This window comes from Mustela nivalis, assembly GCF_964662115.1.
Source record: "Mustela nivalis genome assembly, chromosome: 17".
Lineage (NCBI taxonomy): Eukaryota > Metazoa > Chordata > Mammalia > Carnivora > Mustelidae > Mustela > Mustela nivalis.
The window spans coordinates 36,180,547-36,204,068 of record NC_139036.1 but is presented as its reverse complement, the minus strand read 5'-3'; the positions used below and the strand labels follow the sequence as shown (position 1 = coordinate 36,204,068).

Below are 23,522 nucleotides of genomic sequence, written 5' to 3'. Positions count from 1 at the left end.
AAAGTTTTAAGACCAAGGAAAGGGTGTGTATGAAAGGATGGAGAATGGCGATAACATCAGATTTGCTTTTGGCACAGATCACTGAACCAAAATGATGGAGAGAAGTCTGTAAGTAAAGGAGACTTTCACTATAGCACATTTCCTCACTATGGTGTTAGACCCATCTAGGTTCTCAGTGAGCCCAGCATTCCAAACCCTGGACTCAGACCACCCCAATTCTGTAACAGATCTCATACCACTGTGTTTGACAAGTTAAAAATAATTTGAATATCTGTTTACATTTTTTAATTGTAAAAGGCATGGATAATTATTTTGTGATTCTCTTTCTTAAAAAAAAAAAAAAGAATTCAAAGAACAACATATTAATCCAGATTACAGGGAATGAAGACCCTCAGACAAGATTCTGAAAAATCAGAAAAAGTATTCAGGAAGATAATAAGAGATGAGTAATGAGTACAAAACATCTTTTGGCAAACACAGAAAAGTGTTAGCTTATTCCAAGAAATAAGATAAGGTTAGCCAACCACTCTAAAACAAATAGCAATCCCTGCCATGCAAAACAAAAACAAAAACAAAAACAAAAACAAACCAAAAAACCCCACAAAACCCCAAACCCAAACCCAAAACAAAAACCAAAAACCCAAAAACAAAAAGCAACCACTCAACAACCAAGAAAGCCCTAATACTACTTTTAAGAAAAAATATAAAAGCAATAATTCCGGAACTAATTTGAATGACACAGGGATGGCCATATTGGTTCCAGGCTATTGCTACAATTTACAAGAAGCTAAGTGCCAGGGGATAATGGGGTCTGTTGTGAGGGTTCTCGCATGCCTCACAGGAGGGAGGAAGCCACAAAAACATGTCAATTGAAGAAGAAGGAAGAAATTATGAATGGCTGATGGGCCCATTGGCCAGGCTGATACAGTCCTAGAAGTCAGTCCTCCCTCTGCTACCCAGGCAATGTTTTATCATCAGAGAGCTGCGCTCAGTGGGCTCTGGACCAGTCTTCATTGCGTGTGACTATCTCATGCATTCCAAGGCCTTTAGAACATTGGTACCCCTCCCTCCCACTAATTGCTTGTAGGCCCCACCAATCATGGTGACAAACCTAAATGCCTCCCACACATTTTCAAACAACCTCTCCAGTACAAACACCTTGGAGTGTAGACAGGGGTTTGGCGTGGGGATACTGCTAAGACTGAAGGGTATGGCTGGGAAAGTCAGCTTCCTTAGCTGCAAGTTGGGGGTAATGATGGGCTTCCCATGCTACGTGTCTGTGCTATACATCCTCATGAAGGTTGCAGGGTCCCAGGGGTGAAGCAAAAATGACCTTGTGTTGCCATACCCTTCCTGCTGTGCCCCTATGTGGTCTGATCATAATTCAACACCAAGTCTTTGCAGGATACAGTCAGCTCCTTCCTATCCTGGTGGCTCTTGTTTTACAGAAGGATCCTTTGATTCAGTTGAAGAGGGGTGGGTTGGAGCTGACCATAGGAAAAAGGGGACAGAAGAAGGGAGCTGAATTACCCCCACTATATGGCCAGGGAGCCCAGATGGTGCCCTTGTCTTAGGCTCCCAAAATATACTCTTGGAGGGGAAGAGAGACAGCATTTTGCTGACAACATTTGGGAAGAGGCATGTGTGCAATCTATATTAAGACTTCTAACATCCATTCCCAGACTCTCTGTGTGCCTGGGAGGGCACCTTGGCTTTACTTGGCAGATCACTGGGTCTAATATCTCTGGGGGCAGAGCCCATGTCACCCCATCTTGTATTGTAAGCTAGGCCCAACCATTCCATGAAGGGTTTGACCCCAAATCATGGCTCCATCTGGGATCTCCATCATTTACTAGGACAAATGTTGTTTTCAGAAGAACCAGGTTGGTCAAAGGGAAAGGTTTAAGCCCCATGTGCAACTAGAGTCTGGGACATTCCCAAGGGGGAGTGGGGTTCATGCAGTCACATCCCTGGAGAGGTAGCACCCACTCTGTGCCGGGAACTGTCTTGGGGTGGGGATTCCAAGATGGAAACCAAGTCTTGACCTCAAGCAGTTCCCAGTCCATGGAGGGCTTCCTAATTCACATTGGCTCCTCATGTACATTTCCATCCTGGACTCACATACCAGCCCTGCTGTGAATTAGCCCAGGAAGCTTTGAAGCCTACGTTCAGACAGGAGACTGTGGACCCAAAGCCACTCAGCTGGCAAGTGTAGTTCCTAGACTCAAATTCAGGTCTCCGATTTTCCAAACATAGTCTATTTCCTCTCCCTAGACTTTTGTTCAAGGTGCTTCTTTCATCTCATGTAGCAACCCCGCCCCATCTGCCCGACCAAGTCTCTCCACTCATCCTCAACTCATCTGATGGTCAACTTAAAACAAGTGAAAGGAGCTGCCATGTACAGAGAGTTTCACAGGCCAGCAGGGTCGGGAATACCCTGTAGACTCCATCTCATTCCTGTAACAGACGTCACGTCACAACAGGAACTGCTATTCCCATTTAACAGGTGTGGAAACTGAGGTCCGGGGTGGGGGGTGGAATAACTTGCTTGAGGTCCCCAAAATGGTAAAAGGTGGAACCATAAGTCAAACTGGTCTGGGAGGCCCACAGGAGCAGCCTCTGCTTCCTGGGCATTAGTACGGTTGCTCTGCCTGCTTCGGACGTCCCTGGACGAGTCTCTGGGACACCCACACACGCGGGAACCTGGGGAGGTCTCTTTCCTTTGCTGGGCCCTGAGAAGGGACTGGGTGATTTTGCAGCTCCATTTCAACTCTGCCTTTCTCTGGCTCTGCCTGTCATGTGCACACTACCCCCAGGTTTCCAGGTTTCAATGAGTAACAGCGGCAACCAGGACAACATTAATGAATGTTATTGAGCCCTTAGTGGGAACCGGGACCGTGCCAGCCAGTTCACATGCATTATCTCATAATCCTCGCGCATGAGGACCACACCATTACCTCCAATGCACAGATGAGGTAGAGGGCTGCTAAGTAATGCAGGGCACGCCGTCATTCATGGATGGAGCAAGGCCTGGAGCCTGATGCCAAAGACAACATGCAGACCGCTAAGCTCTACATCCCCCAAGTGGATGCAAATGTTCTGGGACTCGGATGGCCAAGCCGATGGAGGGACTGGCCAAAGAGATGAATCCCTGCAGGGTGAAGGCCTTGTGCACTGGAGGTTTATCCTAATTGCCAGCTGCAGAGACAAAGGCACTGGGGTCCATTCTCCCCCATGTTCTCCAGGAGCTGGGCATCCTGTCCTCTAAAGCTGGAGGGAGTGGGCCTGGTGCAGGGTCAGCCTCAAGGAGGAGATGGAAGCCACCCCAGACACACCACTAACCCTTCCCCCGTCAGCTCTGGCCTCCAGCCTCTTCACTTTCCCAAGTGCTAATGTAGCCTCCTCCTTCCCGCCTCCAGACCTTGGTGAGCCTTCGGGGCCCTCCACTGCCAGATCCTGCTGTTTTTGGCCTCCTCTTGCCTACTTCTCTACAACATACAACTTCTCTTCAAGGGATTCCTTCTTCTTCTTGCACGTGCCTCAGAGTTTTTACAACGTCTGGCCTGGGCTCAAGCTGTCTGTCTCCACCTGGAATGGCTTTTTTCTTTTTTAAGCTCTCATTTCTGCAGACTGAGAGCCCCTCCTAACTGCCATCTCCTCCATGCTGGCTCTCTGGATTTTCCTCTCTTTGTTTTTTTGAATTCTCCCTCTACCACAATGTGGATTTCCCTCTGCTTTAAATGATGATGACTTTCTGTGTCCTTGTCGTGATTTCCCCTCCTTAGCCTCAAAGGAGTAGAAAGAGGTGGAAATCTGACTCTAGCCCTGGCATGAACTCTGTGACTTAGGGCCAGTGAATTAACCTCTTTGAACTTGAATTTCTTCCTCTTTGAGATGGGAATAATACTCCTAAGTTTTCTAATTATTTTAAGGATTCGATAACTTGATGCCTGTAAAACACTTAGCACATGCCAGGCTAGCAACAGGTGCTCACAAATATAATTTACCATTCCGCCTCACTTTCCTTCCTGACCCTGTGCCGCCCCCCTCATACATATACTCACACACAGAGATCTACACACCCACTGCCACGGCCAGCACCACCACAAAATGGCTCATTGCTGGTGTACATGGGATCATAGCACGGAGAGTTGTAAGACTCATTAGCAATCCATTGTTTAAGTCATGGTTTTGCATTTGAGTCACTAACACCTGGGTTGAGGGTCATTTGCTCTTACTGTCCCTAAATTAGTACAGTCATATAGCTAACATTTATGGGTTCCCTACAATATGCCAGGCACTGTGCTTGGTGTTTGGCAAGCATCATCTTACCTGATCCACCTGATAAATCCTATGAATTTGGGTAATAACATTCCCATCAACCCTATTTTATAGAGGGGGGAACCCAGGCCTCAAGAAGTCAAGCAGCTTGTTCAATACCTCATTTTGCTAATAAGTTGAAGAGCTAGAATTTGAATGCCAGAGTGTAATCTAGAGCCCGGCGCTTACCCAGAAGCTTGAAACAATAGTGGACCCCAGATAGCCTATATTCTTCCCAGAGTTCTCTCCGGGGCCTCAGGAAGGGCTGAAACAATTCAGAAAAAGCTGATTTCCCAATTCCTCTGCCAGGGCTATTTGCCCAGCTCTGCCCAGCGAAGCTGAATTGAACAGAAATGAGTTTCACCGGCCAGCCCCTTGCCTGGCCAGTCTCCTCCCTCAGTAACTAGAATAAGCTCCCGAAGGCCTGGCCGCTTTCTGGTGGGGAGCTCCTCCAAGCTTTGCAGGAGAGGAGGACTGCCCTTACGGCCTGCCACAGATGGAGACTCTCAACTCTATCTTGGGTTGACACAAAACATGAACCTCTCTAGCTGGTCATTCGGAGGTAAACAGGCTTGTGGTGGGCCTTAAGTCTGTTGAATTGCATGGGTACCATGCAATTAGCCTTCTGGGACCTTGGATACAGAGCTGGGTAGAGCAGGGATAAGCAAAAATGGCTTCCCAGGCCGTGGCCTGGAGCCTCTTGTGTTCATTTCCCTTCTTTGGCATTTGGAAGGCAGGACCCCTGAAGACCAGATGGCTGAGATCTGAGGCTAACTCAAGGCAGTCCCATAGAGCTGCCCGTGCTGGTGGTGGTGGCGAATCATGGCGATTCATGGCAAGGGGGACATCAAGCACTTGCAGGGAATTTCATACCCCAAATCTCAGACACACTCAGGGTCCTTCCACTGAACCTTGTTCTGTATCTGCCCCTCCTGCATCTGCTGTACCAACGCTGCCATCTTGCCAGCACTGTGTTTATGAACCTGGGCACCTAGGAAGACTCCACTGTCTTCCCTACTCTGGGGAGCCCTTTGGTCACTGCACCCTGTCGATTACAGAGATATTTCTAATAGTTCTGGTAAATGTCCTCATCCCCATTCCCAGAGCCATGACTACAATTCAGGGTCTCACCTAATCTTACCTGGAATGTTCCACAACCTTCTAAGTGGCCTTGCTGATTCCAATCCAGTCTGCACAGGGTCATGGTGATGGCTCTAAGTGCAGACACTTCACTCCCCTGCTTAGGGAACTCCTCTGTGGCATCTCATTTTCCTGAGGGAAACATCTAAGCCCTTTGGCATGAACCACGAGGTGCTTCACAACCTCCATATTTTACCTTCCTGTCAAACCACACATGCTGGTCACCTCAAGCCACATGGATAGACCCAACTATTTGCACATCTGTATCTCTGTGTCTTTCCCTCCACCTGACATGTCCTTCACCTCTGTGCTCATCTGGCACTCTTATTCATCCTTCAAAACCCTGCTGAGGCTTCACCTTCCAGGTAGAAATGAGCTCATTGTGCCTCCGGGCCGCCTTCCTACCCACAGCATATCTCTACGATTGTTCATAGGAACATCCCCCAGGTTTTCTAGAAAGCAACAGCCCAGGATTGAGCACAATCCCTGTTGTATCACAGGCACTAAATACACTTTGTTGATATGATTTCACCAAACCGATCAAATGGATTCCTCCCACCAAGTACAACCATCACAGGGAAGGAAAAAATCCTCCTCTTACTTAGGAAAAAAAATTACGCGACATGTCTTAAAACTGTAAAACCCATGAACAAGTGCTTTATCCTTCTTTTTGGCGGTTACTTTTTCTTTTTTATTGCGTGGCTGGAGCCTGGATAAGTTGCCTGAGTTTTATTCATTCTCCAAACTCTGATAGTTATCTTGGGGGGTGGGGTGGGATGAAACAACAAACAATATGTTGTAGCTTTTTCCTTTCCCGGAGACATATATAGGGCGGCCTCTGAAGAAGTATTAATATTGAGAAAGATGCTATTATCTGCATTTTATTAATTAATCCATACATCTACCTGTCATTCGTTCTTTTCTATGGCCTTCCTCACAGCAGTGGTGCACACTTCTGCTGTTGGCAAATTGACACAATAAATCTGGTGGGACCACCTCTATTTCCAGCCGTTCACTTAACATTTTATCACGCGGCTGTGGTCTCAGGATTGAAGTCAGTTAAAAAGATTAATACCATTTAATACCACCCAGAAGGAAGATGCCAGAAATCTGCTTAAGGTCTCGTTATTCATGTCTTCCCTCCCTTTGTGTGTGTATTCTGATAAGCATAACCACCCTTTTTAGGCTGCTGCTAATAACTATTTAAAATGATTAAGGTAACTAGTTATTTCCTGTAAGAAAATTGCTCTGCTGTCATTAACACGGAATTAAAACGGCTCCCGTTTCATCTTCAGCACACAGCCTCTTGCCCCCCAGTTGCCTTAAATAAACAGAGAACCATCTTGAGGAGGCTGCGTGCTCCTTTGTAAGAGATGAGCCCTGAGCGCAGCTTTGCAGAGAACCCCGCTATGGAGGTGGAAGCTGGGAAGGATGACCTGGCTGGCACTCGTGCTCTAAGCCCAACCCCCCTGACCTCCCATGGGGTTTGTAGGAGTAGGATTCACGTAATTGGCATAATTGATATTATTCCCATGTGGTCTGAGCAATGTGAATGGGATCCGGGACTTTATCAAATCTCCCAGTTCTCTGGACTAGGGCTTCTCAAGTTTTCTCTTCCTGGACACATACGTGACATTCCCCTGTGATGTTCATATACTCCCATGGGAACGTTCTGCTTTGGGAGAAAGACCCACAGATATATCTTACCGGGACAGAAATGCCATGATCATTTGCAGCTCCCCTAAGTAGTAATGGTAAGTGAGGAAAGATGGCTGCTTATTGGGGGTTTTAGCACAAGGAAGTTTGACCAGGGCTATTTAAGGTGAGTCTAGGGGCGCCTGGGTGGCTCAGTGGGTTAAAGCCTCTGCCTTTGGCTCAGGTCATGATCCCAGGTCCTAGGATCGAGCCCCGCATCGGGCTCTCTGCTCAGCCAGAGGCCTGCTTCCTCCTCTCTCTCTGCCTGCCTTTCTGCCTATTTGTGATCTCTGTCTGTCAAATGAACAAATAAGGTGGAGTCTAGGAACATGCCTTCTACCCGTTTGTCTGATTATCTGTCTTCAGTTCTGGATATACATCTGGGAATAGAATTGCTGGGTCATATGGCAATGATATGTTTAGCTTCTTGAGTGTCCCCCAAGCTCTTTTCCTACATAAACAGGACTTACCTGTGCCAGGCACGGAGTGAGAGCTCATAAGACAGTGCATTTGGACAACAAAGGTCTGGAGATGGGAGACCAGCGCGGCAGGAGGAGTCCGGATCTTTACAGATTACAGTCACATTGTCCTTCTCGCTCTCTCTCGTTTGCCCTTGCTCTCTCCACCTTAACCGTCTACCACCAGCAGCCGCACCCAGCACCAGCCTCACCTGGGAGCTTGTTGAAAATGCCCAATCTGGCGCTCTGCCCTGACCTACCCTATCACCATCTCGGGGGGGGGGCGGTGTTGGGGGTGGGGGTAGAGCCCAGGATCTGTGTTGAAGCAGGGGTCCAGGTGATTCTGATTTCTCAGGTTTGAGCAGCTCTGAGACAGACCCAGGTGCAGCCTTCCAGCCACCCTCTTTCTCTTCATGCTGGAAAACCTCCCTACAGCAAAGTGAGTGAGGGAGATCCTGCATTAGGGATGGTTTTGGGTCCATTCTAATTTATATAAAATCAATCGTTTGCAACACTCTGCATTTATAATAGTAATACTAGATTATTTGGGGCAGTCCTGCGTGAAGAGTCACTTTGAGCCCATGTTATGCCAGTGATGGTCAGTTGGTCTCTGCAGAAATAATCCAGGATCTTCCTGGTAATTCCTAGTAATTCTAGGGACTGTGCTCCTCCTCGGTGCCCACGCCAACCTGCAGGTATGACGACTGGTCTACAGAGGCATCAAATGCCCCTGGTAAGCCCTCTGTGGCTTCCTGAGAGCAGCGGTGACCTGTGTGATAACTTGGTGCTCATGTTAAGTCCTTCACATCTCTGCTGGTCAAGAAGTAGCAACGCCATGGAGTGCTGAGACCATGCGTTTTGTTGTCAGTATAGACCAGGATTCACACCTGCCTCTTGAACTTGAACCTGTTTCTTTTTTCTTTTTAAAGATTTTTATTTATTTATTTATTTGAGAGACAGAGATCACAAGTAGGCAGAGAAGCAGGCAGAGAGAGAGAGGAGGAAGCAGGCTTTCCGCGGAGCAGACAGCCCGATGTGGGGCTCGATCCCAGGATACTGGGATTCTGACCTGAGCCGAAGCCAGAGGCTTTAACCCACTGAGCCACACAGGCACCCCTTGAACCTGTTTCTTAATTCTTGAAGAAGTCAATATCCTGCCTGCAGAATGGGTTCATAATCTCTACTACATGGAATGTGTCCAATAAATAGTAGTTATTAGTGTTATTGATCCTTGCTGATGATATGTGTGGGAACTCTCCATAGTGCTTCTGACCTCCCTCCCTTTCTCCTTTTAATAACCAAAGAAAAGGGGGGGCGGAATACACAGAAAGAGGCTGGTGGTTAAGGTAGAGTAGAGAGAGCAAGAGAGAGGTACCTGTCAGGGTTCCCTAAAAGCTTCTGGAAGTACCGCAACCTTCTGGTCTCCTCCTGTCTCTAGATGTTTTTTGTTCGAGTGCACTCTCTTGTGAGCTCTTAAATTCATTGCCTGGTACAGGGTAAGCGCTCAATTAAAAAATACAGAAAAACGGTTTGGTGGCTCCTCAAAAAGTGAGACCTACAATTACCATATAACTCAGCCATTCCATTCCTGGGTATATATCCAAAAGAACTGAAAATAGGTACTGAAAAAAACCCTTGTGCGTGCACATTTATCGCTGTACTATTCACAACCGACAAAAGGGGAAAACAATACATGTGTCCATCAAACGGATGAAAGGATAAACAAATTTTGTCCTACTCATACAATGGGGTATCGGTCAGTCATAAAAAAGGAATAAAATGCCTGTACATGCTACAACAGGGATGAAGGTCGAAAACATTATGCTGAATGAAAGAAGCCAGACACCAAGGGTTATATATTATACAATTCCATTTATGTGCGATATCCTGGAATAGGTAAATCTACAGATAGAAAGTAGATTGGGGATAGCCAGGGGCTGGGGGTGGGGGACAGCGTGGGGAGTGACTAATAGGTATGGGTTTTTTTTTTTTTAAAGATTTTATTTATTTATTTGACAGACCGAGATCACAAGTAGGCAGAGAGGCAGGGAGAGAGAGAGGAGGAAGCAGGCTTTCTGAGGAGCAGAGAGCCTGATGCGGGACTCGATCCCAGGACCCTGAGATCATGACCTGAGCCGAAGGCAGAGGCCCTAACCCACTGAGCCACCCAAGCGCCCCTAGGTATGGGGTTTTATGGGGGGGGGGTGCTGACAGAAGTATTTTGTAGCTTGATGAAGGTGGTGGCCGCACAATTTTGTCACTGCACTAAGAGCCAGAGAATTGTCCACTTTAAAATGGTTAATTGAATGTTACAGAAATTAAAAAACCTACGCCTAGACGCTAAAAAATGAAAGGTTGAGATTGAGTGATTGGTTTCAGTATTCCTAAAAGTGCAACCACCGAAAAGGATCATCTATTTCTGTTGCTCCTTGCTATGACTAAAAACCCATCAGTCCATGCGGGGGAACTCCAGTGAGGGATGTATGGCTCTCTGGCAGGTGTACGTGGCCATGACTTTAGCCTTGCTGCTGCAAGGATTTCAGGTGAGAACCAGGAACTGTGGAAGCTATTGACAACCCAGCTGTTTCCAAGACAGGTAAGCATCTAAGACAGGGCCATGGGCAAGGTTTAGTGCAGTCAGGAGAAAAATGGGAAGGAAATGCATGTAGGCAAGCCCTCCCGAGAGACCAGATTCAGGGGTATAAAATTGGCAGTTCTTCTCCATTAAACAATTTGGAATGATCTGAAGTCTCCTCCAAGTTCCTGTCTTTCTCTTTATCTTAATTAGCAAAGCAAAGTCTTAGGTGCAGTAAGCCCTCGCCTTCCCTAACGGAGTAGCTGGAAACTAGGAAGCTGAGTTTCTATGAGAGTCTAATAATCAAGGGGTGAAGGAGAGGACGACAGGATGGTCTGCAGACTAAGAGCTCTGTGCTGGGAGGCGCAGGAAGCTTTCCCAACCCATTAATTCGCATACAAATTCATTCATCTTCAAAAACAACTGCACCCCTTTTTTTGGTGTACTGTAAGGAATCAGAGATAGACACGACCTAGTCATTCTCCATCCTTAAAGAGTTTACTATCTGTTGAGGGCTGAAGGGGAGACGAGGACACAAACAATTATTAAGCAAACCCGAGTGGCACGTGTCACACTATATTGTCCCCATGGATCATTCGGGGATCTTGCTAAAAGGCAGGTCTGATTCGCTATGTCTGAGGTAGGGCCCGAGATTCTGCGTTTCTCAGACTACTGAGGTGAAAGCTATGCTTCTGGTCTGAGGACACCCACTCCACACAGCAAGGAGCTAGAACATGACAACGGAGGGATGACATCATGCGGGATTCAGCGAATTCTGGCCTGTGGGTCTCCTCGGGCTTGCTGCCCGTTTTTGCATGGCCCACGAACAAAGGAAGATTATACACTTTTAGGTGGAAAATGAAGGATGCTCTTTCATGACATCTGGAAATTCTATAAAACTCAAATTTTAGTGTCCCTGAATAATGTTTCATTGGAACACAGATGCCTCCACTTCTTTACCTATTGTCTATGACCACTTTCTCACTGCAAAGACAGAGTTGAGGATTTGCGACTGAAACCATATGGCCCGTAGAACGTAAAATACTCACTCTCTGGCCTTTTATGAGAAGTTCGTCTACCCCTGGCATAAAATAATATGGGATTTCAGGAGGGATGGAGAGACTAATTCTTGCTGGATTAATGGGAGAGACTTAAAGGAGGTAGGGCATCTGAGGTCTTGACTGTGAATAGAATCTGAATGGTAGCCTTTGGAGAAGAAAGAAATCCACGAAGTGCAAAGTCGTGGGAGTGGGAAACACAGGGGATGTGACAGCATATCTCAGTGTTAAAACCATGAACCAACCAGGCCACTATCGGGGCTGCCAACATGGAAGCATACTTAAAGCTTCCCCTGGAATGGGAAGGAAAAATGGCCTTATAAAAAGAAACCCGTTTCCTCTCCTACATTGTTGGTGGGAATGCAAGCTGGTGCAGCCACTCTGGAAAACAGCATGGAGTTTCCTCAAAAAGTTGAAAATAGAGCTACCCTACAACCCAGCAATCGCACTATGGGGTATTTACCCTAAATATACAAATGTAGTGATCTGAAGGGGCACGTGCACCCGAATGTTTATAGCAGCAATGTCCACAATAGCTATACTATGGAAAGAACCTAGATGTCCATCAACAGATGAATGGATAAAGAAGATGTAGTATAGATATACAATGGAATACTATGCAGCCATCAAAAGAAATGAAATCTTGCCATGTGCAACGATGTGGATGGAACTAGAAGGTATTACGCTGAGAAAAATAAGTCAGTCAGAGAAAGACAATTATCATATGATATCCCTGATATGAGGAAGTTGAGAGGCAAAGCGGGATGTTTGGGGGGTAGGGAAGGAAAAAAATGAAACAAGATGGGATCAGGAGGGAGACAAACCATAAGAGACTCTTAATCTCACAAAACAAACTGAGGGTTGCCGGGGGGAGGAGGGGAGGCAGAAGGTGGTTGGGTTATGGACATTGGGGAGGGTATGTGCTATGGTGAGTGCTGTGAAGTGTGTAAGCTTGACAATTCACAGACCTGTACCCCTGGGACAAATAATACATTAATATGTTAACAAAAAGTAAAAAATTAAAAAAGAAAAAAGACATTAAAAAAAGAAAAAAGAAACCCGTTCCCAACTCTGGGAAGATGGAACCAGCCAGGCAAGCATCTGGTGAACCGTGTGTGTGTGTGTGTGTGTGTGTGTGAGATTATTTATTTTATTATTTTTTTCTTTTATTATTAATACTACATATTAATTAATTAATATTAATTAAATGTGAGATTTGGGACCCAGTGGTTCTCAAATCTGGGGAGGGACACTGTCCCCCCAAGGAGCATTTGGGAATGTGTCAAGGTGTTCTGGATTGTCACAATAATTAGGGAACCTCTACCAACATTTACTGTCCAGGGCCGGGGGAGCTAAATAGATTTTCAGTGCGATGCAGAGGACAGTTGTTCTTGGCAACATTGAACTAGTTTCTCCTAAATATTGAAAGCCCTCCATCAACAGAGTTAGGTTGGGGACTCTTCTTAACCCACTGAACCACCCAGGTGCCTGAGCTGGGGACTCCTCTGTGGTGTGGAAAGGCCATGGTTTGAGGAATAAAAAGACAGAAAAAAGGGAATGCAACCTGCCTCGGAAGTGATGAATGGAGACCAGGCTGGAGGGTGTATTGCTGCCAAGGCTTGGCCATCAGACCAGAAATCTTCCATTTCCCCCTTCCCACCAGCTTCCCGAATAGCCAGGGTGCCAAGCTCATGTACAAATTCCAAGAGAATCTATGTGTAGAGGATAGAGTGCTTCCTTTCATGACCCTTTACGCACCACCACTCTTTCGGGTTTCATCTGCATGGTGGCCAGATTGCTGGGTTTGGAGCCAGGAGAAGCTGGGTATGATTTCTGCTTTGTTTCTTCCTAGCTGGTGCTGCTCCCAGGTGAGTTATTTCAGTTTCCTTAACCTTAGTTTCCTGACCTGTAAAATGACTACTGCGAAGGATTTTTGTACCATTGATTAAGATACTCCACGGGGCAGGCTTAGCGTAAGACGGGGGGCCCATGGCAGTGCCCGGTAAATGTGTTTCCTTCTCTCTTTGCTTCAATGAGCAAACACTGATTTCTGCTGCTAACGGTGCTATTATTGGTCAGTTGGCAAAATTAGAGGAGAACAAGTTTTAGCCGAGCATGTCATTTATAGGTATAAAGCAGCTTTCTCACCCCCCAGCGCTACTGATGTTTCGGGCTCAATAATTCTTTGTTGTGGGGCTGTCTTGTGCATGGTAGGATGTTTCTCAGCATCCCTGGCATCTACACACTAGACACCAGTACCATCCCGCAACAGATAACCCAAGTTGGCTCCGGACATTGCCAAATGTTCCCAGCGAAGCACAATTGCCCTTGGTTTGAGAACCTCTGGTTCATAGTGGCTGTTTTGGATGAAGGGAAAAATGTGGGATTGCTTTGTTTTGTTGCCTAAGCAAAAATTCTGCCCATAAACCTCCAAACTCTAGTCTATAAATACCAAACGTAGCATGTTTTCGCTCAATGCTGGGCAATGCCCTAGGTCCCGGGGACAGACAGAAACAAAGGCACGGTCTCTGTTTTCCAGGTGTGAACAACCTGCTTTGCAGAATCCCATCTGGGGAAGGTTCTTGAAACTCTGGCCACCAAGCAGCCATTCATTATCTAGGCAGGGCCCACCATTAGGCCTCGGAAACATGTGGTTGGGGCAGCTGAAATGATAAGATGGGAGCCTATGTGGATTTATGCTGGTGTTTATTCTGAGAGTTGGACCAAGGCACAGGTTGAACCGGTTGGCAAAATGAAAGTTCCCTTGCCATGGTGGGGAGGCTGGATTTATCTCAGGGGATACGGTTTGCTGACAAGACTGATTATGTGGGGTATATTGTTTATACAAGTGTTATGTACTCAGGGCTCAAGGCAGAAGGTGGGTTTTATAAATCAGCAGATAAGTAAAATAAATGCACGGGCTAGATACTCCTGCTGTCTGGATAAAGGGGAAAGGGGATGGTGAAATATAGTTATTCAAGGAAATTCAATAAACGTAGTGGATTCTTCCTTAAATGATCAGTGACGACCACCACCCCAAAGCTCCCCCACCTACTGCCCCCAAGGCCATATGCTCTATGAGAAAGTTCTAGAATTGGAAAGAGAGGATCTTGTTTTCTTTTTTTCTTTCTTTTTCTTGGAGGTGGTGGGCAGAAGGAGAGGGAGAGGGTGAAAGTTAAGCAGGCTCTGAGGTCATGACCTGAGTTGAAATTAAGAGTCAGATGCTTAACCGACTGAGCCACCCAGATGCCCCATGAGATCTTGTCTTCTTGAGGCCAATAATCAAAAAGTCAAGAAATGGAAAGACTCCCTGATGAGGGTGGGTAGAAGAGAGGAAGTGCCATCATCAGGAAGGGCTACTCTGTGCCAGATGTTTGATATTGGCATAGACAGCATCTCATTTAATTCACATACAAATCCTGTGGAATGACTATTTCCAAATTCGTCTGCTTATAAGAACCACCAGGCATGCTTATTACAAATCTGGAGATGTGAGTCCCACCCTTCTGATTCTCTCTGGGGCAACAGGGGAAATCTGTATTTTTACACCACACCTTCCAATAATCAGGGGCTTCCAAATGATCTGGCTAGTTAGGGGAACACTGCGGCAAACCGTAATTTATCATCTCAAAGTTAGAGATATGGAAACTGGGCTTTGCCTGACCCTGAATTCTTTTTTTTTTTAATTTTTTTATTTTTTATTTTTTATAAACATATATTTTTATTCCCAGGTACAGGTCTGTGAATCACCAGGTTTACACACTTCACAGCACTCACCAAAGCACATACCCTCCCCAATGTTGACCCTGAATTCTAGAAGGCTTTTTGTGGCTTCATGCTACCTCCTTGGAAATGACAGGTCCAGGTAAGACTCAGACAGGACGGGCTGGAATTTTGTCTCTGCTTTGCATATTAGCTCCTCGGAGCTTCAAGAGTCGGCATAGTGAGGAGGAACAAGCCTGTGATTGGAGTCTCAGGACCTGAGCTACTGCTCTGTAGTTTCTTGTGACCTCGGGTGAGTTACTGAAGCTCTCCTGGTCAGTTTTTTCATCTGTAAAATGATGATTAAAAAATATACTTGCTCCGACTGCCTTGAGAATCACTGTGTGGATCGACTGAGTTCTGCACATGGGAAAGCCATCTGTGAGGTCTTCTGGGATGGAGTCCTAAGGACGTCCGTGCCCAATTATCCAGGTAACCAGTTCCTATTTTGAGCAAAGCCTTTGTGAAGTCTGACCTTTCCTTCTCATCTTTGGATCACTCGCCATCGTGTGGTCCATGCGAGGAGAAGGAATTCACATGTTAATTGACAGATTAATGCATGAAGAGTGCTCCCTCCTCAAAGCTGGCTCCTCAGTGTAGGCCGCCTTCTAAGGACAAATGCACATATGTTGTGACCTCCAGAGAGACAACAGCAAACGTGCCTCTGGATGCACCTGGATAATGGACTATTATCCAGGCCACCACTGGTTAGTTGTGGCGAAGACAGTTACATTGGCTGCAGCATGTGAGGTCACCTGCTAGTGGCTGAAGTCATCAATGCACCTGACATTGAAACAGGGATTCTCCCACCTAGCGCGTTGTAGGAGAATAGATGTTCCCAAAGATGTCCGTGTTCTGGTCCCTGAAGTCTGTGACTATGTGACCTTATGTGGAAAAAGAGACTTGGCAGATGTCATTAACTGAAGGCTCTTGAGCTGAGCGCGTTAATCGGGATTATCCAGGTGATCTCAATGTGACGACACGGGTCCTTGAAAGTGAAAGGGGGCAGGGGGAGGAGAAACGAGGACATGGGATGTGGGAGGCAGGGACTAGAGCCATCCAGTATGAGGAAGACGCAATAGGCCTCCGCTGGCTTTGAAGACAGACTCTTCCCCAGAGCCTCCAGAAGGAATGCAGCCCGACCAGGATCTTAATTTTACTCTGTGAAACCAATTTGGACTTTTCCTTTGAAGATTTTTATTTATTTATTTTAGGATGAGAGAGAGGACGCACATGAACAGGGGTTGGGTGGCAGGGGCAGAGGGAGAGCCAGAGAGAATCTCAAGCAGACTCCATGCTGAGCGAGGAGCCTGACTGGGAGCTAGGCCCCAGGACCTTGAGATCATGACCTGAGCTGAAACCAAGAGCCAGAGGCTCAAGGGACGGTGCCACCCAGGCACCCCAGCCAATTTGGACTTCTGACCCCCCATAACTGTAAGGCAATAAGTCAGTGTTGTTTTAAGACAGGGTGTTTGTGACAATGTGTTACAGGAGCCCCAGGAAACAAATTCACCTCCTGTTTCAGGGTTTAGCAGTGGGGTGCTCAACAGCACGTGAGTGAAGGCTGGTCCCAAGCACTGCAAGGCACCGAGGGGCCTGCGGGCACTAAAAGCCGTCTCCCTCCTGAGTCACTGTGACCACACGTTCCCAAAGGCCCTGTGGTGGGAGTGGACATGCTGCTGATATGGGTTGGCCCCCTGGGCAGGAAAGGTACATGTCAGGGCAAGCCTCTGAAAAGCAGAATTTAAGAAATTCATGTAAAGCTCAATGTTCCTCATTAGCATTATTGGGTCACCTCTGGACCACAGACTGTTCTTCATGCCTCTGTGTCCCCTGCACACTAGGGCTTGCTGCTGGGCCCAGAGTAGGTGCGCTCTATGTGTTTGTGAAGAAAACAAATGGGTTCTTTTGATGAATTATTTCTCAGGCCTCCAAGAGGGATTTATGATGCCTTAAAATATTAAAATGTGTAAGCTGAAAATAATGTAATACAATCTCATTAAAAGGAGCATAGAAAGAGATGTTTGGGCATCTGGGATGGAAGGTCAGAGGGATGTAGGGGGGTTGGGGTCCCATATCTGAATGCCATCTCTGGCCTTGAACTTCTTCTTCTTCTTCTTCTTTTTTAAAGATTTTATTTATTTATTTGAGATAGAGAGATAGGGAGGGAGGGAGAGAGCATGAGCGCAGCTAGGGGCTTGGGGGGTGGGTGGCAGAGGCAGAGGGAGAAGCAGGCTCCTGGCTGAGCAGGGAGCCCAACACAACGCTTGATTCCAGGACCCTGAGATCATGACCTGAGCCGAAGGCAGACGCTTAACCAACTGAGCCACCCAGGCGCTCCCAGCCTTGAATTTCTGATTGCAAAAAGTTAGACAGGCAACACCTACTTAAACATGACCGGATGGAGGCTTGCACACTGGGAACGGAACTGTATGTTTGATCTCCGAAAACGTCCCTTACCATTAGGCAAGAGACGACTGGAAAACACACCCAGCTTGATTAGAGATAGCCAGAGGCCTGCTGGTGTGAGCAGGTTTATTAAATTATTGAGATGTCTGGAGGCTACAGATGCCGGAGAGGACGACGTGAGGAGTCAGAGTTGGAGTCTGCAAATCACTGGAGACCCTCTCTTGTCAGTGGCAGGACAGGAGGAGACGCTCTGGCTGGGGGAGGGGTGGGGTGTGTTAGGGTGTCACCTCGTCCTCCAGACAAAGAAAACAAACAAGCCCACACGCAGCCCCTTGTGTCTCTTCCTGCCTCTGCAAAGCCACCAGGTATGGCTCCTTGTGTTATTGATGCTAATGACCCACCTAATGGCCCTGCAAGAAGGATTTCACATGTGCAAATGACGGCTTTCACAGGCGCCACACATTGTGCAGCCTCACTGTCAAATGCAAAGGGGCCCAGATCATTGAAGGACTTGGGATAACGGGTGATAAAATGCGGTTTAATGCAGACAAATGTGGAATAATATGTCTTGGAACAAACAATCAGAAGGAGGAACAGCTGCTAAATGAATTGCATTGCATTACCCTGATCAGGGACTAGAAAATGGCCCTTTGCAGCCACCAGAGTGTTGACAGGGGAAAAGACTGTAGAGAATGCTGTCCATTGCTGCATAAGAACCCCAGAAAAATAAATAAAATCTTTAAAAAAAAAGTGCGGGGGCACCTGGGTGGCTCAGTGGGTTAAAGCTGCCTTCGGCTTGGGTCTCACAATCCCAGGGTCCTGGGATCGAGCCTTATATCGGACTCTCTGCTCAGCAGGCAGCCTGCTTCTTCCTCTCTCTCTGCCTGCCTCTCTGCCTACCTGTGATCCCTGACAAATAAATAAAGTCTTAAAAAAAAAAAGAACCCCAGAAAAGCCAGAGAAAGGAGAATAACCAGGTTGGCACCTGCCTTACCAGTACTCAATGCTTGAGTTGGGTGCTGGTGGCTGCTTCTCAGGCTCCTACTCTACCTCCAAATATTGGGCTTTAAGGGCTTGGACCTTGGCTTTCTCTTCTCTAGTCTCATTGTCTCTTCAGAGAATCTCCGTCAGGTCCTTGACTTGAAGTATCGTCTACACCCCAGAGACAGCCAAAGTTAAATCTTCAGTTGACCTTTTCCCAGGTCAGTGGGTCTCAAAAGTTCCTACACATTAGTATCATCTGAAGGATATTTTTAAAAATCCCAATCTCCAGACCACACCCCAGAGCAATTAGTCAGAATCTCTTGGGTTGGGACTCAGGCACCAGTGTTTACTCTATAAGAGATTCCAAAGAGCAGCCAAGTTTGGGAACCACCACTCTAGATTTCTTTATCCAAATGTCTACTTAATTTCTCCTCTTGGGTACATAAAAACTCAGTATGGCCAACAAACTTGATTATTGTCCCCCCTCCACACCTAGTCCTCTCTGGTCCTCACCAGCCACTGATTGCTCAAGTCCCAAATCCAAGCTTTATTCTATTTTTTTCTCTTTCTCTCAGTACCTACATCTAATCCACCAGCAAAGTCTTCAACACTAATCTGAAAACATCCAACATCATCCTGCCATTAAGTCCATACTGAAATACCGCAACTTTTTCCTTCCATTTGACTTCTTTCCAATCCATTCTCCCTTTGGTATCCAAGGTGATCTTAAAACCAAAAGCAGACCATATAATTCCTTGTTTAGAAGACTCTGACGACCTCCCTTCCATGTAGAATAAAATCCAAGCTAATGATCTGGACTTCTGAAGCCCTATTCTGTGAAACCAGTAGGATATTGAGTAAATGTGTGTTACTTCCCAGGCAACATAATAAAACATCACAACCTTCCCTTATGCTCTCTTGGATCATTCGCTCTGGGAAAAGACAGTTGGAATGTCCTGAACATGGCAAGCAGCCCCGTGGGGAAGTGTGTGTGTGTGGTCAGGTCCTGGGTTCTCCAGCCACCAGCCAGTGCCGACTCCCGATCCACATGAATGTGCCATCTTGGAATTGTATCCCTTACCCCAGTCAAGCCCTCAGATGACCAAAACCCCAGCTGACATCTCTCTGTAGCTTCTTATGAGACTTCTAGCACAGCTGCCCAGAATCCTGACCCATGGAAACCACGAGATAATAAATATTCACTATTTTAAGACACTAAGTTTTGGGGTAACTTATTATGTGGCAATGGATAACTAATATGTTGACTAATAAAAATCCAAGAGTTTGGAGACCTCTGCATTGCTCTCAACTGGTCTGAACCACGGTTTGTATGACTGACCAGTTTTATCACAAAACATCTTTAAGCTTCAGCTTTCTTGTCTGTAAAATGGGGATGGTATTTGTCCCTGCCTTTTAGGTTGCTGTGGAAGATTAGAAGACATGATGCCTATAATTGATAGTAATATTTGTTATCATTATTCTCAGTCTTTATCATCGTTACGGGCTGTTTTCATGCCTTGCTCAGTTCGTAGCACTGTTTTCTCAGCACGATCTGCATTCTTTCCCCCATCTCCCTGCAGAACCATTCTTTCTTCCAGAAGCATGTAATCAAAATAACAGCCACCATTTATCATCTCCTACGTAACACACTATGCTGGGGACTTTACAAAGCAGGGATTTTTAACTCTTTATTTGCAAAGGAGAAGCCCACGTCTCAGGGAGGCTGACTCACTTCAGGTAAGGTCCCTCATGCTGGTGGGAGCGGCCAGGATTCCAGCCCAGGGTGATTCCAAAGGCCATTCTCTTTTCGGGGCATCAGAGGATGCTCAGTAATCTTTGAATGAATGAACATGTGAGGCAATATCATTTGTTATACAAAGAGCAGAGGAGAACTGTGGATGGTCTCTGTGCCCTCATTTCCACTTTGACATATACACAATCACATGATGAAATGATGTCATGGGAAGTAGAATTTTGGCTTTGTAGTAGACATTTTGTTTCACGTGATCTGGGGATGGCCAGTGACCGTTTTGACGATGCAGGCTGACATCCTGTGCATTCTAAGCGGTCCCCACTCTCCATAGGCCCTGTGATGCAGGGAATGTGTCCTTGCTTTCATTTTGGCCTGAGTCATTCTCAGAGTTTGCTGAGAAAAAACACTCCCAACCAACAGGAGTGTTTGGAAATGAAATGTGGCTTTGGAAACTTGATCTAAAAGTGTGTGTGTATGTGTGTATGTGTTTTGGCTATGCAGAATAGTTCAGTAAACCATATGATAATTGATTTTAACCCGGGCACAACATCCGTAGATATCCAAGAGGGGCCTCAAGGAGGTAAGAATACAATGTACTGGAAAATGCATCTTGTAGACCTGGACTATTCCTACGTGCTATATGCATATGGACAGTTGCTTAAACTCTCAGAACCTCCATCTTCTCCTCTGTAAAATGGGGATAGTAACATCTCATTCGGTTTTATTGTGAGGATAGAGCATATATCAAGTCTTACCTGATCTGGGCCTCCCGTGCTTTTCTGAGCTTATATCCTATGATGTCATCACACTGCATACTCTTTTTTGCCTGTATCAGCCTCCTGGTCATTCCTTAAACTCTTGAGGCAAGTGTCCACTACAGGGCCTTTGCAACAGCTCTTATCTTTGCTTTCCCCTTCAGATACCCCTTCAGATACCCCTTCAGATACCCAGTGGTTCACCCCTGCATGTCTTGCTTCCATGTCCCCTCTTCCATGAGGTCTGTTCTGACTACCCTAATTAGTGCTGCACCCTCCTCCAGCCACTCCAGACGCCACTTGCTTTGCTTTTTCTTCTTTCCCTAGCATTCACCACCTCCTTATGTGCAAAGCAATGTATTTCTTACTTATGATCCATCTCCCATTGCTAGAATGTAAGCTACATGAGGGCCAGGATCTTTGTGATTTACGCACTGATGTATCCCCAGCAACTAGAACGGAGCCTGGCACATAGTCGACACGTCACAAATCCCTACTGAATGAATGAATAAATAAGTACATGAATGAATGCATGAATGAAATCATGCACGGCAGTGTCTGGCTTATTGTAGACATCCAATATAGTTATCTATTATTGTTGTATTGTTGTAACGTGGAGATCCCTAGTCTTTCTCATTGTGGAGTTACAAATAATTTTAAATGCCTCAATTCCACTGCCTAGCACCCCTGCACAGTGTAGGACCTCATCCCTCCCCCTGCTGCTCCCATGCCTTCCAGTCATTTCTAAGACTCCCACAGGGGCCAGGCAGCCCCTTCAGTTGAACAGTCCCACCCTTGCCCTGGTATGAGATACTTGGTCCTGGTGGAGGCGGCCCCCTCCTCTGTTGTAACCCCCCATAGGATGCTGCTTCCCTGCCTCCCTGGGCCCAGCGGACTCTGGAGCTGCTTTCCCATTGCGCTGTGAGCAGCCCCTGCCCCAGCACAGACAGCAAAGGCCACCGGTCCTGCTCTCCCAGAGGCCCCGACACCATCGCTGTGTGCTCCCTGGAACCAGAAAAAATGTTGCTTCCTCCACCCTCCATTTCGATGGCTCACCTGGACCCTGAAGCAAAACAGCCTACAGTCCTAGCCCTCAAGGTTGCTGCTAGACAAGACACGCCCCTTGAGGTTTTCCTGAGGACCCGCCTCTGACAAAGAGACACCACAGAGACACCACTGCTCTCCAGGATCTTGCCTTCCCTCTCGTCTTTGCTCCAACCTCCTTCCTCTTCCTACAACCAGAGACCTGCAGGGCCCCCAGGCCGGCCCATTCATGCAAACGCCTGTCTGCCTGCAGGGGTCCTCAGACCCCATACCCAGTCTTTGCTCAGCTTCAGCCAAGAAATCCCTCCAGAGCGTCAAAAACAAAACCAGTCATCATTAAAATGAAATTAAAAAAACACAAAAAAAACCAAAAACCAGCTCAGCACCAGGATACAATGCCTTAAATGACTGCGTGTTGGTGGACCGCCCGGTCCCTCCAAAGGTCTGGCTGTGCATGACAAGGTGACTGTCATAGCCCAACAGATGGGCCCATAGTATCAGAGCAGCACTGATCTTGTTACAGTGAAATCCACTAAATGAGAAATTCTCTCCAGCAGGTGTGCACACCAGTTTTACATCCACGTGGGAATCCATCTCTTTATGAAGACATTGCTTTGGTGGTATTTATAGGCTGATGGTTGCGGGGTGAAGGGAGGGGTGACTGATATTAGTATTAATTGCAATCACTTGCATTTATCTAGTGCTTTATGCTTTCACGAAAATGCTTCCACAGCTGTTCCCTCATTTGCTTCTTGCAATAGCTCTATGAGGTAAGACCTTAGATTGAGGGCAGTGAACCCAGGGAGGCAGGCTCATTTCCTTCCTTCTCGGCGAGGTCTCAGAATAAGTTTGCAGCCCGTCTGCGGTGGCCTGGAGGCCAGCCTTTGGGTGGGGAGCCTGCCGGCAGGGGATGTTGTGGAAAGAAGCAGAAGGAGCAGGAATCCCAGCCCCACCCCCTCCCCTGCAGGGCGTCCTTGGGAACCTGGAGGGGATCCCTGTAAAGGCTGTAGCCTTAGCGGGGCTGTTGCAAGGCTCCTTCAAGAGGCCTCCCCATCTCCATCCTTGCCTTGTTTCCATCTGTTCTCAAGGTAGCAGCCACAGGGAACACGCCTGGGTGGCTCGGTCCAGTGTCTGCCTCTGGCTCAGGTCATGATTCCCAGGTCCTGGGAGCAAGTCTGATATTGGGCTCCTTGCTCAGTGGGGAGTTTGCTTCTCCCCCTTCCCCTCCTCCCCCTGCTTGAGCTCTCTCTTTCTCTGACAAATAAATAAATAAAACCTTAAAAAAAAAAAAAAGAAGTGGCATTGTCCTTAGTGTCTTGGGCCAATGATACCATAAAAAAAAAAAAAAAAAAGGAAGAAAAAAAGGACAAGCCTATTTCAGACTGTTACTGCAGCACCCCCCCCCCCCCCCCACCTACCCTAGCTCCCAGTGAAGGTGGAAGGGCTCAAAATGGCTACAAGGCCCCCCACCCCATAGCCTGGCCCCACTACCCTCACGCCCCGGCTCCCACCTCTGTTTGCTCCCACTCCTGCCATGTGGGCCTCCCTGGTGTTTCTCAAACACGGCAC

At 46.9% G+C, this 23,522-nt stretch overlaps 1 protein-coding gene across 1 annotated transcript in view; it reads right to left on the bottom strand.

Annotated features, from left to right (window-relative positions):
• Positions 1-23,522, bottom strand: part of CA10 (carbonic anhydrase 10) — a 498,325-nt gene that overhangs the window by 43,798 nt on the left and 431,005 nt on the right. The window lies entirely within an intron of this gene.